This window comes from Eurosta solidaginis, chromosome 4 (assembly GCF_040869045.1).
Source record: "Eurosta solidaginis isolate ZX-2024a chromosome 4, ASM4086904v1, whole genome shotgun sequence".
Taxonomy (NCBI): domain Eukaryota; kingdom Metazoa; phylum Arthropoda; class Insecta; order Diptera; family Tephritidae; genus Eurosta; species Eurosta solidaginis.
Window position 1 is genome coordinate 131063287 of NC_090322.1, and position 24922 is coordinate 131088208.

At 39.6% G+C, this 24922-nt stretch overlaps 2 long non-coding RNA genes across 2 annotated transcripts; one reads left to right on the forward strand and one right to left on the reverse strand.

Annotated features, from left to right (window-relative positions):
* The first annotated feature begins 1356 nt into the window (after nt 1–1356).
* LOC137250338 (uncharacterized) lies at nt 1357–14401 on the forward strand. The gene is made up of 2 exons (XR_010952915.1): nt 1357–1530; nt 10711–14401. It is a non-coding gene; the product is annotated as an uncharacterized lncRNA (long non-coding RNA).
* A 787-nt stretch (nt 14402–15188) lies between these two features.
* Nucleotides 15189–16416, reverse strand: LOC137250337 (uncharacterized). The gene is made up of 3 exons (XR_010952914.1): nt 16003–16416; nt 15796–15936; nt 15189–15737 (listed from the first exon to the last, which is right to left on the reverse strand). It is a non-coding gene; the product is annotated as an uncharacterized lncRNA (long non-coding RNA).
* Nucleotides 16417–24922: the final 8506 nt, after the last annotated feature.

Sequence of the window (24922 nt, forward strand, 5' to 3'; positions counted from 1 at the left end):
TCTCTTTTCTTTTTCTCTATTATTAATTCGATTCTTATTTGAACATATACATATTTTTATTTGATTTAATTTTCAATGCATTTAATGTGAACAATATGGCGCAAAATTTTAATTAAAAAAGATTATAATTAACTTAAATCGTTTGTTTATTTTGTAAAAAAAATATATTTCTCAATTAAAAAAAAAAAAGTATAAACCAACTAAATGTTAAAGCAAACTAAAACAGAACAAGGACAATTAAAAACATAAATATTTTGAAATACTTTTACAAACAAGTGCGGATGGACTTCTGTATGAAAACTATGAAAGCGAGTATCTCGAATGTGAATATTTTGAGGCAATTAATAACACTATAATTAATAAGAATTATGTAATAGTTGTAGATGTTAAAACACTGCTGACCACAATATACATAAGCAAATAACCACACAATTGAACAATTGTATACCATACTCATTAAACAGCAGATTAGAAAACTAAAAACAAACAATAACAAGAATACAAAAAACATGCAAACAATATAAATACATACATATGTATAATGTACGATAAGATTTAGAATATACGTATGGTGAAAAACCAAAAACAAATCGTTTTTTCTTAATTCTGGCAACTGATTCCTCCATTGTGGATAAAACAAGTGTGCTATCTTATCCGTCATCTGTCTGACAGGATGTTCAAGATGACTACTTTTTAGCGTTTTGGCTGTGTTTTGACAGCGTGTTCAATATGGCGAACCATACGGTCGGCTATCTTCAGCGGGTGATAGAAAGAGATACAGGATGAGACAACGATAGGCACTTTAAAAACCAGGTGATGTTGTAGCAGTGCGTCGCCTCATCCAATAGGCGCGACCAATCACAAACTGCCATCAATATCCTCTAACGGGAGTCCAAGTCCGACACCTGTTTGTGAATATGAATGAGGACCTGCTTGTGATTTTTTGCTTCATATGGCTGTGCTCTCAGGTTCTGTATTTCCTCATAATGCTTACGGAGATGACCTCTTAAGCCCCTGGGAGCTGTGGCCTCATCAAACAGAGTCTGTTGGGATGCCCAGCACCCCTATTCTGCATTTCGAACTGAACTGAAATTTTCTCAGTTTGGTAACTTTGCTATCCTGCGTTCCGTTTTCGTTCAGTCCATGTTCGAAAGTCTCGATTTGACGTGTTCTCCATTTCGAGCGGAGTTTCATTTTTCTAAGTTGCGAATTAGTTGACGGAGATTCTTTTGATTTTTATTTTCGCGGGCTTCAAAGCGCAATTTTTTAGAAAATATGTAAGTAAAATATACACTAATGTTTATAAAAAATATTTTAAAACAAACTTTTTACTTTTTTGTGATCTTGCAGGGCAACAAGTACAACGCCGGATCAATACGAAAAGTTGTTGGAAATGCTTTCAATAAAAGGAGATATAGCGCAGGATTCTCAAAAATGCCTAAGGAAGAAGTCCAGGCGTTTTGGCAAGATGTTGCATCGGTATTGAACGCACTAGGTCCCACATAGAAAGAAGCCAATTTATGGAGAAAGGTAAGATTATCCTCAAAATAACTTATGTTTTCCTAATACTTGTATGCGACTGGCTACAGCAGTATAATCATTATCACTGCTATTTTCTTCTTCTTCTAACACAGTAATAACAACACAAAGGTAATTGCTGATCTGTACCGTCTTCTCATTAATTACCAAAATGTTCGTGGTTTACGATCAAAACTTGGTCCATTCTTCCTTAATTCTTTCAACTTTTCTGCACAAGTTGTAGCTTTTACGGAGACCTGGCTAAAGCCTGATAATTACAATTCTGAGGTTTTTTCAAATAAATATGCTGTTTATCGCCGTGATCGCATCTCTAGAGCGGGAGGTGTCCTTATTGCTGTTGAATCTAACCTATCATCTGAGTTGATTTCGTGGGACAATATCTCTCATATCGAATTCATTGCAGTTAGGCTTTCATTCGGTAGCTATAGCGTAATTGTTTGCTGTTCGTATATACCACCTCGTTCGGATATGGATGTTTATGCGAGTCATAGCTCGGCCATCTGCGATTTGCATTCGCAGTTGGGAGATAACGATCGACTTGCCAACAGTTAGTTGGGTTAATATAAGTGATTCAAACTTTTTAACTCCCACTGCTCAATATGAGTTTCTCAATTGCTTGTTAGACTCATCTCTTTTACAGATTAATAATGTTCCAAATAGTGGAAATAAAATGCTGGATTTAGTATTTGTGGATGGCTCGGTGGGTACAGCCCTTACGCAAATCCCATCTTTATCCCTTCCAGAAGACCCTCTTCACCCTACGCTAGAGATATCACTTGATATCAGCCTACCCCGTTGGATTCAAGTACAAGCTTCTACAAAGCGAATTTCATTATGCTCAATGATCTGTTGGCTTCCCATGATTGGTCGGATCTCTATGCTTGCACTGATGTCGATTCGGCAATCTCTATATTTTACAGTACGCTTGATGGCTTCTTTGATACCTGCATTCCTACTCGCTATACCCTATGTTCGAATAAGCCCCCTTGGTTTTCAAGGCAACTTATCAGACTTAATAACATTAAATTTAGGCTTTATAAGAGGTTCAAGAAATCTTGAGCATCTGCAGACCTCTCTAAATATCTAATAGCTCATTCTAAATTTCACCGTCTTAATCAGCTTTGTTATAAAAATTACTTGAGTTGTTGTAAAGCCCAATTTTTTAAAAATCCAAAAAAGTTTTACAGTTTCGTAAATTCAAATCGGAAAACTTCTGGGTATCCTTCCTCATTAACCTTTGGATGTAAAAAAGCTTCCACTGATGACGACTTTGCTGAACTATTTTCTGAGTTCTTTAAGTCCACTTATTCATCCAGTGGTTTTCATTCCGGTCAATACCCCTATCGCTTAGATAGCTCGAATTCCATTAGGAATCCTGCTATTGATGGTAATATTGTTCTTCAGAGTCTTCAATCTTTTAAGCTCACCTTTCTCCGGGACCGGACGGTGTGCCTAGTTGCGTGCTTAGGTACTGCGCCGAAAACATGTGTGAGCCTATTTTAAAATTATTTGAGCTACCTCTGGGATCTGCGTCATTCCCGCCACTTTGGAAACAGTCTTTTATTATACCGCTGCATAAAAAAGGTAGTAGGTCTAAAGTTGAAAATTACAGGGGTATTGCTAAACTTTCAGCCATTCCTAAACTCTTTGAACAGATTGTTACCAGTCAACTGCAATATCAGTGTTCTAGTCTTTTATCTCCATGCCAACACGGTTTCGTTCGTGAAAGGTCAACCACTACAAATTTGCTTGTATTCACTTCTATAGTTATAGAAGGATTTTTAGCGAACAAGCAAACGGATGTCATCTACACGAACTTCAGCAAAGCATTTGATACCGTCAAGCCCATTTACTGGGCTTTCCGTTTCACTATTAATGTGGCTGAAAAGCTATCTTTCTAACCGGACCCAAAAAGTCCTGTTCAAGTGCAATCTGTCGGAATCGTTCGGAGTTTCCTCCGGTGTACCCCAGAGAAGTCATCTAGGCCCTTTGCTCTTTACCCTTCTCATTAATGACTTGCCACAGACAATATTATATTCCCATACTATAATGTATGCGGATGATGTAAAACTTTGCTACACTTACTGTTCTACCGATTTGAGTTCCTTGGATCATCTTCAGGCCGACTTGGACTCGTTCCAATGTTGGTGCACAACAAATGTACTAGCTTTAAATTGCTCTAAATGTAAGCATATGACATTTCACCGAGTGAAGCCAGCATTGAAACCTTATGTAATAGATGGTACGCTTTTGGAGCGTATATCTATTGCAAATGATCTAGGTGTCCTTTTTGATCCGAAATTGAATTTTAACATGCATATTTCATCCATTGCCAACAAAGCGTTTGGTTTACTTGAATTTTTTAAAAGATGGGCTAGGTAGGTAGGTAGGTTGAACTGGCCGGTCCATGAGGACCTCACATAGACTGATTGAGTCCGTAGTGTTACCAGAAGTTTGTTTTAACGACCAAACTGAAAAACCCTATCAAAAACCAGGACCTATGTTATAAAATAACTCCGTCCTCTTGGCAAATACTAGAAGCTTCCTAGGACTTAAGCCACTTGCTGCTTCTAGATCTGACAGCTGTATCACTCCTAATAGCTGGAGTCTTAGCCTGGCAAGTGCAGGGCACGAGCCCAGAACGTGCTCGATCGTTTCCTCCTCCAACCCGCACTTCCTACACCTGCTATCACTGACCAAGCCTAATTTAAAGGCATGTGACGCCAGAAGGCAGTGTCCAGTCAGAATACCCGTCATGAGTCTACAGTCCTCTCTTTTTAATGATAGAAGCAACTGTGTTAGTCTAAGGTTGTAAGACCTACACATAATCTTCGACACTTTACAGCCCCGCGCTTGAACCCACGCCTTTTCTGCTTGGTCGATCATGTGCACCTCTCGCCTTCGCTTAATCTCGCCCAATCTAATTGGGACGTCTACGGAGCAAGCTTCAAGGGATGCGCCCTTTTTAGCTAATTCGTCCGCTTTTTCATTCCCATCTATTCCCATATGCCCTGGGATCCAATATAGATGTATGCTTCTCCCTGTCCCGATTCTCTCCAGAGACTGCTTACACTCTAACACGCATTTAGATGCTGTGCTATGCGAGATTATTGCCTTAATTGCTGCTTGACTGTCAATATAAAAGTTAACACGGTTGCAGCTTAAGCTATTCTCTTCCAGGGTTTCTACTGCTTTGGTTACGGCTAATATTTCCGCTTGGAAAACGCTACAGTAATCCGGCAGCCTGTAGGATCTGCTTAATTCCGGATCAGCGCAGTATACCGCAGACCCTACTCCTTCCACTATTTTGGAACCATCGGTGTACACATGTATCGCCTCGTCCGCCATTTGCGCACCCTTGCGCCAACCGTCCACCTCTATTGTGGCCTTAAGATCTCCCTCAAAGTGCAGGTAGGGAATCATGTAGTCTGTTCGTCTTGTGACTGAGGACGCTATACTACTATGGCCATATGGTCGGCGCTCAAGCTGCCCCGAAGCATCGAGCCTGGTTGCGGTCGTTAACGCTTTGTTCTTTGCTACCAGGTCTACAGGTGGAATGTGCAGAATGGCATACAGTGCAGCCGTCGGGGTTGTTTTCATGGCTCCCGTAATGCAAAGCATCGATAGTCTGCATACCCCCTCTAATTTTTTGAGGTATGTTGTTTTTTGTGTGGCTTTCCACCAAACAAGAACTCCATAGTATAGAATGGGGCTTACAATCGCTGTAAAAACCCAATGAGAAAGAGAGGGCGATAGGCCCCACGTACACCCCAGCATTCTTTTACATGCATAGAGTGCCGTTGAGGCCTTCTTGACCCTCTCCTCCACGTTGAGCTTCCATGACAGCTTACTGTCTAGGATGATTCCTAGATATTTTGTGCAAGGTTTCTCCTGTAAGGTCACCGCTCCTAACTTAGGCCTGGTCCAATTTGGGACCTTGTACCTCTTTGTAAACAAGACCATATCCGTCTTCTCCGCATTGACTTTCAGCCCGACATTAGATGCCCAGGTATGAATATCCCGAAGCGCCCGATCCATCAAAGAACTAATCGTTGGAAGGCATTTTCCACTTATGACAATTGCAACGTCATCTGCGTAAGCCGTAAGTTTTACGGGTCCCTCATCGAATTGCCTGAGCAGTTGGTTGATGACCAGTGTCCACAGCAGAGGTGATAGCACCCCTCCCTGCGGCGTGCCCCTGTCCACTGATTTCGTGGCCTCGTACAATCCCCATTGTGATGTAATCTTCCTGCAATTTAACATGCAGCCGATCCATCTGATTAAGGCAGGATGTACTTTAATGTAATTAAGACCATCCATAATCGCCCATTTTGCAACATTATTGAAAGCCCCGGCAATGTCCAAGAAGACTCCTAGAGCATACTCCTTATATTCCAGGGATTTCTCTATGCTTATTACCACCCTATGCAATGCGGTGTCTACCGACTTGCCTTTGGTGTACGCATGCTGTGTTGTGGAGAGCAGCTTTTCATCCACGTTGGACTTTATGTACACATCTATCAGCCTCTCAAAGGTTTTGAGCAGAAATGATGTTAAGCTAATGGGTCTATAGTCTTTGGGATACACGTGACCGATCTTCCCCGCCTTTGGTAGAAAAGCTACGCGAGCAGTTCTCCAAGAGTGCGGTACATGATTCAGTCTTATGCACCCATCGAATATTATTTGAAGCCATTCCACGACCGCCCTACTTGAGGCTTGTAGCATGGCCGGGAATATACCATCTGGGCCCGGCGATTTAAACTTAGAAAACGTCTTCACTGCCCACTCGATCTTGGTATCGGTCACCAAGCCCGGCACCACTAGCTCCGTGATCGAAGTGTGAGTGATGTCTGCTGGTTCTTCTAAACCGTCTCCCGATGGGAAATGTGTATCGAGAAGCACCTTAAGGGATTCCTCACTATCACGTGACCATTCCCCGTTCTCTTTCTTTGTTAGTCCCTGGACTATGTTTCCCTTTGCTAGGACTTTTTTCAACCGTGCTGTTTCACTGGAGCACTCTATGTCCGTACAGAAACTTTTCCATGAGTTTCTCTTCGCCCTGGTAATTTCACGCTTGTAGATCCTCAGTAGATCCCTGTACTCGTCCCGACACGCTTCGCTTTCCGCGGTCTTTGCGAGTTTAAACATTTCTTTTACCTGTCTTCTTAGAAGACTCAGCTCATTGCTCCACCATGGCGGCTTTGCTTTTCCTCTGAATCTTCTTAGAGGGCAAGCTTTGTTATACGCAGTCATAAGCGTCCTTGTTAGGAATTCATTCGACTCCTCCAGTTCCTCTACATTAGCAACCTCTTTGGGTTGTCCCAGTTTCGTTTCTACATGTTTCTGGAATTTAGTCCAATTCGTTGCCCTAGGGTTTCTAAAGGTTCCTCCCTTCTCTACCCTCTTTAGTGGGATGCTGAAGCTTATATACGCATGGTCGGAGAAGGATGGTCTATCGAGAACCATCCAATCATACCTTGATATATCACGCTCGGAGCTCAATGTAATATCCAGAACATTGCTGGATGTTGGACCAATGTGGACCTTTGCGCCCTTCCTCCTGTACTAGCCTTTTGCACTCCATCGGTGGAACCTCCGCAGCATGGGCCATGTAGCAGGACGCCAGGATAAATGCCTGCTTATTCTTTTGCTCAACGGCCACCGCTACGAGATCCTCGGTGGTGTAATTAGGCAGCATATATGAATGCAGCTGTTTCCTTACCATTACTACAGCTCGCACCCGTCCTTCCGTTTGTGCGTAGTAAACGCCAAACCCGCGCGCGCTAAGTCCAGAAACCTTTCCTCCCGATGAGAGCCACGGCTCCTGGATCGGCGCCACGTCAAACGAACCCTCCTCAAGGGTTAGGAGGAGTTCGCTCGACGCCACTTTACTGTGTTGGAGGTTTATCTGTAGGACTCGCAGCACCATTGGGCTGTTTGTCCCCCTCCAGCACCTTCGTCTTGACGTCGTCGTCCTCCTCTTGCCCTTTTGGTTTAGAGTATTCGAGGCGCCCTTCAGCCCCTCGTGAATGTTGTGCCGTGTGTTCCTCTGTGCGAGTCACAGCACCATGTAGCGTTTGGTCCTCTTCTAGCACGTTCGTGGTGACGTCGGGGACCTCCACCTGTCTTTTTCCCCTTAGGCTTCTGAGGTCCTTTTCGACTTCGCCCACTTCCAGCGTGTTAGGATTTTTACCCTCGGGACTTCTTTTCCTGAGTCGCATGTAAATTTTGCCAGTGCCAAAGGACATTTTGCCAAGCTGCGTGTACAAAATATCCTCCGCCTGCTTGTTTATTTGGAAGATGTAGAACTGACCATCCTCGGTAGGCCGAGATACAGTAAGTACCTTCCAATCCTGTGTCGGTATGTTCGGGTTCTGATTCTGCAGAAGTCGCAGTGTATCCTCCGACTTCATCACGCATGGTATCCATACCTTAACTTTTGGTACCGTGGGGATTTGCGCTTTATCCACCACCTCAAACCGCGCGTTCGTGCCTTGCCTTTGGAGGTTTGGAACGACTTCCTCCAGCCACCGCAAGCTCGCGATGTTGTCGCACGCTATCATCTTCACACCATTATACCATCCCCCCGAATCAAAGGTTGGAAGGGGCTTACTTGGTTGTTCCCGCATCATCTTAAGCATTAAGCTAATAAGCTCCCTTTCCACAGATCTCCACCTTTCAGTAGTCATTTGTCCGAACGGACTGCTACGATCAACCAGCGCCACAGTCAGTGACTGCTTTGCCACATCACTCATCTTCTCGGGAAAAGCAGGAGTCTTAGTGTTATCTCCCTTTGGAACCTCCGAGAACACCGGAGTCTTCGCGTTAACTCCCTTTAGCGCCTCCGAGAAAGCCGAAGTCTTAGCGTTATCTCCCTTTGGCTTATCTCCTACTTCCGTAGTTGGAACTTCCCTCTGACTGGCAGCTTTCGAGGTAGTTGCTACCTCGCTATTGGAACCCATCTGTCTTACAGCTTTGGGCCTACTTGTCTTGTCTATGCGACTGCCCTGCCTCGCGGCTCTAGGACTGGGTCCTTTCTGCCTCTTGAAAGCAGGCTTGTCGCCTTCTGCCGAACGTTGCCTCTTCATTCTGCCATTCGACGCTTCTTCCTCCTCGTACCGGTTGCAGAACCGAGGGTTTCTCGCAGCAAACCTTTTGAACTGCCTTCGACCTACTTCTACCGATTCATGGGCCCATTCCAAGCGCTCGATCTCCACTTCTGTTGGGTCGACCACTGCTCCCAAGCGTTGTACAATTCTTAGTGCTGCACGGTACTGCGAGAGAGCTCTTTTACTTCCTCTGCTCCGTACCCTTCTCCACTCTTCTACTCCGTTTTCATTTGTGTGCTTCTCCAACACGGAGTTCATTGAATCAGCACTACTCTCGCTCCCCGAGTCCGACGCATCGCTTAATTCGTATTGGTCGTCCCTGGATTGCGACTCAGTCCTCCTCTTTACATCCTCCTTATTACGTTCAGGTAATGAGTTGTTCATCTTGGTCGTACGACCACCTGCCCGACAAGGCGGGCTCAGCGGTCCAGTATTATATACGGGGAAAGAACCGTCCGCCACAGCAGCGCCACTTACTGCGGTAAGGCCATAAATACTTCCCGAGATGGCCCGGTATCGGGAAGGCTCCGTTCGAATACAGCCGAATTTATCCCCTGGCTGCAAATCGTCCAATAGGCACGGTCCGCATAACACCCTGGATTAGGGGTTGGCAGTTCTTGGTCACCGACATCCCGCCGCCCTCCTATGAGGCGAAACGGCGTAGATGTCAGTCCTAAACAGCTCCGCCTCATAGTCGGGCGCTATGGAGTTCGGCTAAGCCCTCACACCAACGACAAGGTGCCTACCCTAGTGAGGGATAGGCTAAAGAGTTCGATGATCCGTACCTCAATAAGGTTCTTTACACATCGCTGGTTCGTCCAATACTCGAGTATTGCTCATGCGTTTGGTCTCCTGTTTCTCAAAAGCATATAAAGCGTCTTGAGGCAGTTCAAAAGCAATTTTTGATATTCGCATTGCGCGGCCTTAATTGGGACTGAAGTCTCCACCTTCCTCCATACAGAAATAGACTTCTTCTTATTAACTTACCCACTCTGAAAAATCGGAGAATATTACTGGGGGTATTGTTCATCCATCAGCTCATTATTGGAGAAATTGATTCTGCGGACCTTCTCAGCCTCTTGTTTTTTGTGGTTGCCCCTAGAGTATCCAGACACGACGTTCCTTTTTATTTACCCCTTTGTCGACATAACTTTGTTAAAAATAATCCTCTTCTTATCTGGTGCGCGCACTACAATGACTTGTATAGCTGTATCAGTCTTGAATGTACTTTTGCCACTATACGTAATGCAATACTTGCCTATCTAATTTAAGAGATACAAGCTAATTTAATTTAGTTTGCCGGCATTTATTTCTTCCGTCAAAAACAGGCACTATCTCGTTTAAGGATGGAGGAACATTTATCAACATATATCATTAAGAAGGAACAAGACAGTACTGTGTTGATTGGAATCTGGTGCATTCCAACAACGTTAAAAACATGTTTTTTCATGAGTCAATGAGCGGAATCGTATGCATTCCGGCAGTATAATCTTATGGGTCAGGCATCGAACTGATTGGAATCCGGTGAATTCCAACAACACAGGTCATATTACTTTTTTGTGCCTTGCGATGGCGTATCCTCATTATACTACTCTTAGCACTGCCGGATTCCCATGACATGCTGATTGGAATCTTGTTGCATTCCAACAGCAAGATTGGAAGACACTACATTCCGAAATCATGCTGAGCGGAATCTGATGCATTCCGCCAGTATAAGATCTCGGTATAAGATCTTATTTCTGCTCATATTTCTTATTATTATTATATTCTGAAATTAAAGTGTAATGTTCAATAATACATCTTTGTTTGTAATATAACATTGTTGAAATCTCGATTATGTATCTTAGATTTTAACTTTTGAGTTGTATATTTATATATCTTTTATATTATGCAGTCGACTATAGTTTGTCGTCGACTTTAAATAATAAATAAATAAATACTTATAATATGTACCATAAAACTAATTGATCAAATTTTTTGAAATTTCAACACATTTTTCAGAATTTGAACACTTAAAAAAAATATATATTCATAAATTGTTTTATCTTTTTCTATTCGGCAGGAAATGACCGAGTACAAAACCAGCGGGAAAATACCAATGTCCGCGCCCTCAATGATAGCACAACAGGCTGCCGCGCAGAAAGCCGCGTTACTCGCCGCAAGTGCACAACAGCATGAGGAGCATGGTGATGATGATGGCGATGGCGATGATGGTGAAAATCAGTAGATTTAAGCAAATACAAACCAACAAAAAACCCAGAACAGAAATATAAAAAAAGGAAAAGAAAGCCCAACAAAAAAATTAAAGAATGAATTAACACTTTTTTCCACAAAAAAAAAAAAAAATGGAAATTAATAATTTAATTTTTAAGTGAGTAAAAGAAGAGAATATATTGATTGAGATAAGAAAGAAGCAGAAATATAAAAAATAATAGTAATATGTAATAATAAAATAGACGAGAATTAAAAGAAAAAAAAACAACAGAAAGATGAACAAGAAGAAAGTACATACGCCTATACAAAGCCTATGTAATAAAAGTGCGTAGTATATATGTACGCTGCAAATGCAACAATTAAAGCTAAAGAAAGTAGATATATATAGCACAAGTACCACAACAACTAATAACAAATATGATGACGTGCTAAAATAATACAACAACAATATGTACTTTATAAAACAATAATGCTTTTTAAAAATGATTGCCGCGCGCATATTTAACGACAAGTACATATGCACTTACGTGCATCCACTACACTCATACGTTATAACTTAAATTTTTAATAAAATCAACAATCAAACTTACAGAGTTTATGAATATTCATACTTACAAAAAAACAAAAATTTTACTTCAAATTTACGCCCCCCAACCCCAACCTTCCATGTGATGAGCTCAGTTTGAGTGGGGAATTACATACATCAAACGCAGCGTTACACCATAGCCGTAAGCAAAAAAGAAGCAGATTCTAATTTCAACAGCTAAAATAAAATTTAGCAAACTAAGCATAGTAAAAAAGGCATCTTTGAATAATAACGGTAAACAACTCATACGATTATATAAATATTTCTGTTTGTATTAGTTTTAGGGCTGTGTCCTTATACGATTGACACTTCTTGCGTTCCAATGAAGTGTGATCCAGATACGGATAGAAATTTAAGATGCAAATGCAACAACAAATTGATCCATATGGAAGACGTTGTTGTTGCATTTGCATGTTAAATCTCTATCCGTATCTGGATCACGCTTCATTGGAACGCGAGGACTGATGGATAGATATAAAACTTCTTGCTCTTCCTCTTTTTGCGAGTGACGATCGCAATAGATAGTAGAGCGCTGAGTCATAATCGACTATTTTCATAATATACATCGAAAAGTTAAAAAAATTTTCGAAATATGTTCCATATACATAAGCTAACTGTTTATAACGTTCCATAGATTTAGCGATTATTTGCACAACACCAACATTAAGTATGAAAGATTGGATCGACAAATAGTAGATTATATTTCGATCGACACTCGTCGCAATAGGAGGGGGTTCGGTTGAGAGCACGCGAAGAGGTTCATTTCATCATTCATAAAATCAAATTAAGGCATTTTAAAGGTATTTTACATGGTAATGGTTTGATTAAAGACTCCCCAAAAATTTCATCAAACTGGTTAAATCGGGTATCGAAAAACGCGAAATTATGTCAGAATTACGATTCCGAAGAAAAATATAACACCTTCTCTACCGCTGACAAAACGTTTCCTCGAAAGGCCGCACACGAAACGGTTTTTGTATAACTTTCGATTGGTGAAAGTTGGAATCTTAATCTTCGTACTAATATGAGTGAGGGAAAAAGGCCATGACGCATAGTCATAGTCAAAATAAAATAGGTTTTAAATTTAGTTCCAGCTTTTTGACATAATTTTGTATGAGCTGTCTGCCAAAAAACCTACAATTTAATTTAAACCATATTTTATTTTGACTATGACTATGCGTCTATCATGCCAACCTAATAAAACTGCACTACGTTTTTTTAGCGCACGCAACAACCGGGGTTGTTTGCCCTAACCGAAATAAGTATGCGTTGCAATAATGTAAAACATGTACGCAAACGTCAAATCTAAATGTCACGCAGAATAAAAATGGGAAATCGAGTGAGGTTTTCACGCAGCAAATTCAATTTCGGTTGCTCTCATACAAATTGTATGTAATAAAATGTACGTAGGCTAACGCAACATGTCTAATTAACAGCTTTTGACTTCAACGCAGCTACTTTACCAAGTCTTATATTTTTGCGTGCGTTAACAGAACAGCTGATTTAATTTAATTTAAGGATTTCTTATTAATTTTCACATTTTTATAGTCTGCAAAACGAAATCTTATCATCACTGCATAAAGTTTTAAATGCCAAGTGACGTGGCAAAGTTTTAAAAGACGTGGCCTTAAATGCGGATTTACATAAAGACTTTGGTCACTTCAACGCTAAGAAAGCGTCTAGGCGTTCCATTGTTAAATTATGGCGTGTCAAAGCAACAAAGCGAAGCAATGCGATCACAGCCTTTATGTAAATCCGCCTTATCACTTTCAATTACTTTCTGCATTTTCCACACCACCGGCTCGTTACCGAATCTATATGTGAGTGCTCGGTTTCCCAGTACGACATTCTGACATTTATGACCCATCCTTGGAAACGAATGAACCATTGTTTACAATAGAATGAACAAACTGCTGATACTTAAGAACCATCCTTGGAAACGAATTGAGAAAGAATGAATGAATGTTTTATTACTATTTATCTGTGACTTGACCGCTAAAGTTGTATACTCAATTGCGCAGTTTATTGTTAAAAAAAATAATCGTTTAATTAGTGCATAATTGAATATTCGACTAATCAAAAATTTTGACCAATCAATTAATCGCGCAGCCCTAATTAACTGGCTTTATTTACGTAAATATTTTGATTTATTGTACTAGCAATAAATGTTAGGATTAATGAGAGACAAATCACTCATAGCTAAGTGGTAAATCAAGAATGTAAAGAGAATACAAACATTTTTAATTTAATTTTTTTTTTTTTTAATGTTATTCACGCCTCTTTATTTCACAACTGTTGTCTAAAAATAATTGCATATATACGTAAATTTTCGCTTGACTTAGAATATAAATGCAATAGAATTTCTCTTTTCTTTTTCTCTATTATTAATTCGATTCTTATTTGAACATATACATATTTTTATTTGATTTAATTTTCAAAGCATTTAATGTGAACAATATGGCGCAAAATTTTAATTAAAAAAGATTATAATTAACTTAAATCGTTTGTTTAGTTTGTAAAAAAAATATATTTCTCAATTAAAAAAAAAAAAAGTATAAACCAACTAAATGTTAAAGCAAACTAAAACAGAACAAGGACAATTAAAAACATAAATATTTTGAAATACTTTTACAAACAAGTGCGGATGGACTTCTGTATGAAAACTATGAAAGCGAGTATCTCGAATGTGAATATTTTGAGGCAATTAATAACACTATAATGAATAAGAATTATGTAATAGTTGTAGATGTTAAAACACTGCTGACCACAATATACATAAGCAAATAACCACACAATTGAACAATTGTATACCATACTCATTAAACAGCAGATTAGAAAACTAAAAACAAACAATAACAAGAATACAAAAAACATGCAAACAATATAAATACATACATATGTATAATGTACGATAAGATTTAGAATATACGTATGGTGAAAAACCAAAAATAAATCGTTTTTCCTTAATTCTGGCAACTGATTCCTCCATTGTGGATAAAACAAGTGTGCTATCTTATCCGTCATCTGTCTGACAGGATGTTCAAGATTACTACTTTTTAGCGTTTTGGCTGTGTTTTGACAGCGTGTTCAATATGGCGAACCATACGGTCGGCTATCTTCAGCGGGTGATAGAAAGAGATACAGGATGAGACAACGATAGGCACTTTAAAAACCAGGTGATGTTGTAGCAGTGCGTCGCCTCATCCAATAGGCGCGACCAATCACAAACTGCCATCAATATCCTCTAACGGGAGTCCAAGTCCGACGCCTGTTTGTGAATATGAATGAGGACCTGCTTGTGATTTTTTGCTTCATATGGCTGTGCTCTCAGGTTCTGTATTTCCTCATAATGCTTACGGAGATGACCTCTTAAGCCCCTGGGAGCTGTGGCCTCATCAAACAGATGTCTGTTGGGATGCCCAGCACCCCTATTCTGCATTTCGAACTGAACTGAAATTTTCTCAGTTTGGTAACTTTGCTATCCTGCGTTCCGTTTTCGTTCAGTCCATGTTCGAAAGTCTCGATTTGACGTGTTCTCCATTTCGAGCGGAGTTTCGTTTTTCTAAGTTGTGAATTAGTTGACGGAGATTCTTTTGATTTTTATTTTCGCGGGCTTCAAAGCGCAATTTTTTAGAAAATATGTAAGTAAAATATACACTAATGTTTATAAAAAATATTTTAAAACAAACTTTTTACTTTTTTGTGATCTTGCAGGGCAACAAGTACAACGCCGGATCAATACGAAAAGTTGTTGGAAATGCTTTCAATAAAAGGATATATAGCGCAGGATTCCCAAAAAGGCCTAAGGAAGAAGTCCAGGCGTTTTGGCAAGATGTTGCATCTGTATTGAACGCACTAGGTCCCACATAGAAAGAAGCCAATTTATGGAGAAAGGTAAGATTATCCTCAAAATAACTTATGTTTTCCTAATACTTGTATGCGACTGGCTACAGCAGTATAATCATTATCACTGCTATTTTCTTCTTCCTCCTCCTCCTGAGGACTTTCTGTTTGAAAGTCAACATTTGTTAAATCTTCCACTCTGTAGTGTATACATATATTGTGCAGAGCGCAAGCAACTTTTATAATTTTACTAACTTTAAGTGGTGAGTAATGTAATTGTCGGGCACCCAATAAGCATCGGAAATGGTTTTTCAACACTCCAATAGTGCGCTCCACAATATTCCTAGTTTTCGACTGTCGCGTATTAAAATTGCTTCGCGAACTACCCTCGTGAACTGACCTATACGGAGTCATTAGCCACGGCTGCAACGGATACCCAGCATCCCCTGTAAAGAATAAGATTATTAAGATCAAGTTATTTTCAAACGGTGTATAAGTAAATACCTAATAGCCAGGTGTTTCTTTCGCCTTCTTCATATCTACGTTCCATATAATTATTCAGCTTAATCTCCTTACATGCGAGTCGTGATTGCTAACAGGATATCTAGCATCAATGCTTCTTATTCGCATCCTATGATCGCAAACCTAGAAAAATAAATGTTTAATAATTTGTCTATTTAGTTTCCACCATCATTGAAATATTATCCTTACCACAATAACATTGATGCTATAAAATCCTTTTCTGTTATAGTAAAGGAAATCTTCTTGATGTGGCTTCGTTATTTGAATATGTGTTCCATCTACGCACATTACTACACCTGGAAAGGCAGCCTTAGTATAAAACTCTTGCTTCGCTTCCAGTTTTTCCTCCTCACTGTTTTGAAATTTTATCCACTCTGGACAAAGCCGTCGCTCCATTACATCCAGAAAATAGGATAGTGACTTGGAAACGGTTGACTGAACCATCGCCACATTGTAATCTGTACCAACACGATGCTGGTAGCTGCCTTCAGCAAAAAACCTCAAAGCAGCCATTACGCGGTTAATTGCTGTTAAGGAAGTCAAAGTATTTCTCGGAACTTCTGCATCAAATATATCTAAGACGTACTTAAATGTGTCTTTATTCAACATAAAGTTTTTTTTGAATCTAAAAACATATAACATGTATGAAGGTTTAGCACTTTCAGCACCAACTTACAATTCATCGCTCATCCTGAATGGATCACTGATGTCCCTGAATCTCCGTCTTTCCACTCTCACGTCTACATTGTGGGACGCATTTTCCTCCTCTTCAATTAAAATTCCAACGGCTAATGTTTCCATAATTTATTTATGTTAAATAAATTTTAAATAACGAAATATTCACTAATTTATAAATTTTTAACAAATATTTCTTTACTTTGTTGTGTTGTTGTGTGTAGCTGATTTCGAAAATTCGTTCATTCTTCCTCTTCTTCTTTCAATTCGAGCGGAACTCAAGATACCAACTTTGAGTTCGAGCGGAGCGGAGAACTGAAACGGACTTGTAATGCAGAATAGGGGTGCAGGTTTCTGGGTATTCAACATGAACTGTTTGGTTAGCATTTCATTTCTCTCCCTAACGGGGAGTATTCTCGCCTCATTATGTAGATGATGTTATGGGGACATAAGAAGACAGCCCGTAGCGGTTCTGAGAGCGTTGTTTTGGCAGGCCTGTAGCTTCTTCCAATGAGTAGTCTTTAGGCTTGGCGACCATATCGGGGACGCGTAGCATGCAATCGGCCGGCCAATTGCTTTGTAAGTGGCAATGATCGCTTCTTTATCTTTACCCCAAGCCCAAATGCTGCCAGCAAGAGATTTGAAGATTTTATTACAGCTCTGGATTATGGGTACAATTGTGGTTGCATGCTCTCCAAAATGTAGATCCTGATCGAACGTCACACCCAAAATTTTTAGGTGTAAGGCAGTCGGTAGCGTAATTCCATCGACGTGGATGTGGTCGACATTTGCCGGGTCTATGTTGTAAATAAGGTCGCCGATGTTTTGGTCGGTGACAATGTCAGGTTTGGCGAGGCGAAAAAACTGTAGAGATCAGGGAGATTATTACAAAGCTCATCGATGTGTAGGCCTGTGCCTGTGGCCATTATTGTGCAGTCATCGGCGTAGGATACGATACTGACTCCTTCTGGTGGTAAAGGTAGCTTCGATATGTAGATGTGGGGATAGGACATAGATTCTAGAGATAACTGTTTTCTGTGAAAATGGGCGAAATCGGTCGAAGCCACGCCCAGTTTTTATACACAGTCGACCGTCCGTCCTTCCGTTCGGCCATTAACACGATAACTTGAGCAAAAATCGATATATCTTTACTAAACTTAGTTCACGTACTTATCTGAACTCACTTTATCTTGGTATAAAAAATGGCCGAAATTCGACTATAACCACGCCCATTTTTTCGATATCGAAAATTACGAAAAATGAAAAAATGACATAATTCTATACTAAATACGAAAAAAGGGATGAAACATGGTAATAGGATTGGTTTATTGACGCAAAATATAACTTTAGAAAAAACTTTGTAAAATGGGTGTGACACCTACCATATTAAGTAGAAGAAAATAAAAAAGTTCTGCAGTGCGAAATCAAATGCCCTTGGAACCTTGGCAGGAATACTGTTCGTAGTATTACATATATAAATAAATTAGCGGTACCCAACAGATGATGCTCTGGGTCACCCTGGTCCACATTTTGGTCGATATCTCCAAAACGCCTTCACATATACAGGGCCACACCCTTTTAAAACCCTCATTATTAATACCTATATCGTACAAACACATTATAGAGTCACCCCTGGTCCACCTTTATGGCGATATCTCGAAAAGGCGTCCACCTATAGAACTAAGGCCCACTCCCTCTTAAATAATCATTAACACCTTTCATTTCTACTACAGTAACAAGGTTGTTTTATTTGAAGCGACGTAAACTTATTTTCAAAATTCCTATAGAAGTCGTCTAAAACACCTTAATTTTACGAACATAAGAAAGATGCTTAAATCCATTACAAATTAAGGTCTCATTAACACTTTGAACAAGATCTTCATTATCATCCCGCTTAAGTTCAAGCAGTGTTGTTACTCAAAATTTATTCCACTGCTCCCAACTCTGGTCATGACAGTATACGATGGAACATATAAGCAGTTTGAAAACAAATTAATTAAGTGTACGCTTTGTTCTTTTCATGAAATTATAAAGCTAATATAATAAGAAATTTCTATAGAAATCTCATTTTAAAAAGCTGTATAAATATTTTGTATTTTTCATCATTAAGGGCATTGAAATTTTAATTAGGCACTTCTAACCAAAAATTTACTCAAGGTTAAATGGGTTGAGTGAAAAAAAGTAAAAAATTGCCTTTCTATCAATAGCTTTAATTAAAATGAGGAAGTGTTTTTATTGTTCAAATTCCTGGAATCTAGATGAAATTTTTTTTCTTTTTTTTTATTTACACGACCCAATTAGGTATAAATACTGTCCACAATATTTATCTTGGTGTACTTTATACTTAAAAAGCGGTGGCAATAGTCTAAAATGAGTACACGCAATTACTTAACGCTCTTGTTTGTCATAGTTGGCTACACTTTGACTTTCACGAATTCGGAATATCGCATGGTAGGTGGCAGTGATGGGAATATAGAGAGAACTCCATATGTTATATTAATACGTTATATCAACGTGAATCATTGCGTTGGCTCATTAGTCACTTGGCAGAAGGCGGTGACAGCTGCAGACTGTGTGATAGATTTATATAAGAACTTATTCAGTGTTGCAGCTGGTGTAACGAATCAAAGGGGAAAATGGACAAGTTCGTAAAGTGTAGAGTCTAGCTTATCCACCTGGGTATAAAAAAGAACCAAACATATGAATATTGCTGTGATGACATTGGATAAATTGATTAACAGGGATCCAACAGTAGAAACAATAGAGTTACCCTATTTTGGAGACACACGTATACGAGTTAGGCAATTCGGTTGCCAACATACAGAAAATGGGGAGATTTCGAATCCAATCCAATTTACTGAATGGACTGAATTGACATCTAATGATTGTGAGAAGCTTTATAGAAGCCCAAGAATTCCTTTAACCGAATCAATGAGATGTTTTAGTCCTGCTACACCTGGTGGGTGCCTTGACGATCCAGGGACACCGGGCGTTGAAATGGGAAGACTTTGTGCGGTGGCATCACATTATCTTAATCGGGACCCCATTTCACCTATTGTTTTTACAAGTGTAACTAGTGCTGAAGTTGAACGGTTTTTATGTAAAGAGATTTATTGGTAATTGCAGGGTGTTATAAATCGACTACTGAGTGGAAAATCACCCCAACTCGGCTGAACGCCCCATTTCAGAACTTTTTTCATACACTTTGCAGCTCACGTCGAAGCATATTAAAATTATTCTAAGATAGAGCTTTTTCGAAACGGCAGTTGAGATATGGTGATATTCCAATCAGTAGTCGAAATGGTGATATTTTTTTTTTTTGTGTTATCTTCAAATAAATGTTTATAATTGCGATTTAAAAAAAAAAATATTTTTGAATGTACGCAATGAAAGTGTGACACATGCAAATGCCTTAGGTTGTGAGACGAAACTTTATTCTTAGCTTTAAAGTTCCCTTTTTAATGAATAGAACGTGAGATAAAAAAAAATGCGGAATAAGTATTTTATGGCTCTGGCAAACTCCGTTTGAAAGAGCTGATGCAATGAACCTTATGGAAATCAATATATTCTGTTATTGATGCCATAGCAAAACGCCTAAGTGATAACCATACCGTAGCTAAGCAATTTGTTGTTGGTTGAAGTACATAGCTGAGCCTAGTAGAGGTTTACGCCGATCACTTTATCGGCGGCGGCGGCGTAGGTTCTATTATATACTGGCGGCGGCGGCGTTGGCGGCGCGCTGGTGTTCTTACTTTAAAAAGCTTGATTTTTCTATTTAAAAAAATAATGATTCAAAGTTCGATTCGAGCTCAAGGCCAGAACAATAATTTTTTTCTAATGAAAAATTTTCCCAAAATTATTAAATTATAAAATTAAAAAATTGCTTCCAATAAATGTTTTCATACATTTAAAAAAGCAATACGGGCAAAACCCCGATTAAATCATACAAACAGACAAAATTGGTTAATTCGTTGTAGTTCTATAAATAGAACAAAAACAGCAACAAAACCAAAGTTTCTTTGAAAACCGCCGTACTAAGCATATCTTTAACACATAATTGCATACGAAGTATGCAATGTGTAAAAGATTAAAATATGCAAAAAGAAGGCAATTGGGAAAAACTTTACAACAACTAAGGCATGACGTAGCTGAATGCGTTTATAACCATTTCAACTATCGTAGGAGTGCGCGCTCGACTACCACTCCAGGGAGAAAAGGCTTTGAAGAGATTTACAAGGTATAATCGAAACAGCTGTCGCCTTGTCCGTCCTGATGTCACGTTGTTTAAATTTTTCCCAAAATTATTAAATTATAAAAGATAATTGTTGTTATTTTTTAATTTTTCTAAATTTGAAAAATTGTATCATGTTTTTGGAATAGCAAGTAGACAATTTTTCAGACAACCTGCCATAGCTGCGCAGATAGATCCATTTCGAAGGGTGCTAAGCCTTCATCATCAGTACGCTTTAGGCATGTTACGCTAACCATTTAGCTATACAGCGGTGGTTTGTTTGACTGGCAAATTTGCTACTTCTATTCCTTTTTACCAACTATATTTATTCAGTGTTGCGCCATCTGGTGCAAATCACTGATAATGCTGGATTTTTGTTTATTGTCAATTACTTTGTTTGACATTCCCAAGTGCTCATGGTTTATTAACAATTGTTTTTGTTTTTATCGGCCTATTGATAAATGACTCAAGGTTCGATTCGAGCTCAAGACCAGAACAATAATTTTTTTTTAATGATAATTATTGTTATTTTTTTGCGACTCTAGATTTTTACAGATCCAGGGCTGTCATTTCTGTGTAGCCCCATTTAACAAGAACCGAAAGTGATTTTGATTCAAACTATCAATAAAAATATGTGAAACTATGGAATTGGTAGCAAATTGTTAATCTAATAAGCTATCGAGTTGTGGACATTAGTTCACCATGTTATTTGTTCGATTTATCATTTTTGAGCTATTATTATTCAAAAAATGGTTTTCGATTCCATGTAGAGGATAGGGATCCTGATGTAATTCAAAGAATCCATACAAATTTCAGAAGCCTTGTTATTATTTATGTTCACAATCACATTCGCCTTTGCCTTCTTATTGTTCCGGCTAAATTTTTCCATTTCCATTATATTTTCTACTCCTGTTCATATTCCTCTTCATACCCTTAATGTTGTTGTTGTTGTAGCGATAAGGTTTCTCCCCGAAGGCTTTGGGGAGTGTTATCGATGTGATGGTCCTTTGCCGGATACAGATCCGGTACGCTCCGGTAACACGGCACCATTAAGGTGCTAGCCCAACCATCTCGGTAACGATTTATATGGCCACATTAAGCCTTCAGGCTATCCCTCCCTCCCCACCCCCAAGTTCCATAAGGAGCTTGGGGTCGCCAGAGCCTCGTCTGTTAGTGAAACAGGATTCGCCGCGGATAGGTGAGGTTGACAGTTGGGTTTGGAGAAGCTATATATTGCGCTGGCAACCTGAAAGGGTTGCGCTACACAGCCCCTTGAATCTGGTATTTTAGTCGCCTCTTACGACAGGCATACCTACCGCGGGTATATTCTGACCCCCTAACCCCCTGGGGAGCATACCCCTGTTCCTATCTGTTAGTAAAATTCCCAATTATAAGAACTGATTTACATCGACAACACTGACAAAATTGTAACACTTTTCTCTCTTCTATTTTTCCCCTTACATTTTATATGAGTTAGTTGCTGTTAATATATCATCCCTATTCTTATGCTTATTCCCATTCCCATTCCTATTCCAGATACTATTCCTTTTCTTATTCCCATTCATATTTCTATTCCTTTTTCTATTCCTATTTATTATTCCTTTCTCTATCCCTATTCCTTTTCCTACTTCTATACCTATTTAATATTCTTAATTACATTCCTCATGTTATTCCTATTCAAATTCCTATTCCTACTTGTTATTTCTATACCTTCTTTATTCCTTTTCCTATTCATTTTTGTATTCCAATTGGCTAAATAATGATTCTTGCGAAAATGTTGTTGCAACAACTCTGGATGGAAGGAACGGATTGGGACGAAGACGTGAAGCCCGGGGCTCTCCAAAAATGGACCTCAGTTTATGAAAATTTGCACATCAGAGAAATTAAAATCCCTAGGTAGGTACAGTATTCCCCCGATAAACTCATCCAGCTGCATGGATTTTCAGATGCGTCAGAAAAAGCATTTTGTGCCTGTATATATTTACGGGTACAAACCCATGAAAATAGTTTTTCATCCCATTTGCTAGCTGCTAAAAGCAAAATAGCACCCCTTCAAACCGTGAGTCTTCCACGGTTTGAACTCTGTGGAGCAGTTTTACTCTCAAAATTAGTAAAACAGCTGCGAAGTGAGCTGAATCTACCCCAACACGAACTCATCCTCTGGTGCGATTCTGCCATCGTATTGGCATGGTTAGAAAAACCACCCCATACCTGGAAACAGGACATCGGAAATTATTAAAAACGTTGACAACGCCAGTTGGAGACACGTTTCCAGTAGCGATAACCCAGCGGATTTGGGCACTCGAGGCTGCAAGCCTCAGGATTTAGTCCAATGTCCATTATGGTGGGAAGGACCTAATTGGCTTATCAGGCCATCGACTTCGTGGCCAAAGGATATATCTCCCCCCGAACAACGACATGTGGAGGTATTCCACACCCTGCAGGAAGAAAATATAGATATACTCGACCGTTTTTCATCCTTTTCTCGAGCACTAAGAGTCGTGGCCTATATGTTGCGGTTTATCCAGAAAGCAAGGAAACTGGAAGTTCCAGCCACGCTCAACCTCCCACACGCCGAAGTTACTGATGCCAAAATCAAAATCATCATTCAAACTCAATGGAATTATTACGGAGACACGATAGAGCTGCTTCAAACGTCAGGACCCTTACATAAAAATAACACCCTTCTGGCATTAAACCCTATGCTAGATGACTCAGGAATCATGCGAGTTTCCGGAAGATTAGCCTATGCCACGTGTAGCTTTAATGAGCGGCACCCAATTATCATACCCGAAAACTCTCGTTTTTGTTCTCTTATGTTGGACTTCCTCCATCCGAACCTGACTGTAAAACCTGCACCATCTACATACAGCAGATGAAAACGCAGATAATGGCAGCCTTGCCACCCGAGAGGTCAACATATTGCCTACCCTTCCATACAACAGTAGTCGACTTTTCTGGACCATTTTTGGTAAAAACTTCTCTTCGCCGAGCTTCGTATGGGAAAGGTTATGTTTGTGTGTTCGTCTGTTTCTCCACAAAGGCTGTTCATTTAGAAGTGTGTTCTGATGTCACCACGAACGCCTTCAACGCAGCCTTTACCCGATTCACTGGCCGTGGCCTACCCCATCAGATATTTTCTGACAACGGAAAGACGTTCGTTAGCGCACAACGCGGATTACAAAGGGAGTTCACCACATTCCTCAAGGAAGTCGCTACATACGTCGCAGAGAAATATGCAACTCACGGATTCTCATGGAAATTCATCCCACCATACGGTCCACACATGGGTGGTCTACGGGAAGCGGCCGTGAAAAGTTTCAAGATACACTTTACGAAGGTAGCAGGAAACTAGAAGTTCTCCTTCGAAGAGCTCACTACCCTCCTAGTACGCATAGAGGTGGTCCTAAACTCCCGACCGCTCTCCCCTATGTCCAAAGATCCAATAGATCCCCTAGTTCTAACCCCAGGGCATTTCCTACGTGGCGCGCCACTCTTATCATTGCCGGAGCCAACTGCAAAGCATCTCACCCTAGTCAATAAATGGCAGAAACTAAAAGTGCTTCACCACCAGTTCAGCACACGATGGAAGAAAGAGTACCTCAAGGAGCTGCACAAGCGGTACAAATGGAAATGCCCTCAGAGCAATATTCAAGTTGGAGATTTAGTCGTAGTAAAGGGTGATTTACTACCGCCCAACGAATGGAGTTTGGGGCGGGTAATCTCTTTACACGCTGGATCGGATAACCATGTTCGAGTTGTGGCACTCAAAATGCAAAACGGACTAATAACCCAGAATATTGCCAAACTGTGCGTACTACCAACTGCCTAACAGTGCTAACCCTACCTCTGTACTCTCTGCTTCATGCCCCTAGCAATCTGGATATGTAGAAGTAGGGTTTATATTATTCTTAAATTATTTTTTTTAATTTTGTACTTTATTAATTTGAATATTTTTTTATTTTATCGTAAAAACTTTTGTTCAGGAAAATTTTTTAATACTTCAAAAAAATAAAGTTATTATTATTGGAATTTTACAATTACATAATGTGAATAAATACTTTCTTTAAATAAAATAAAATATAGTTTATTTAACTATATTATTGGCGATCCTACGAACTTTTTTTTTACTGTGTGAATATCATTTTCACAAAATTAATTATAGTTAAGACAAAAACTATTTCTTTAAAATATTATTATTTT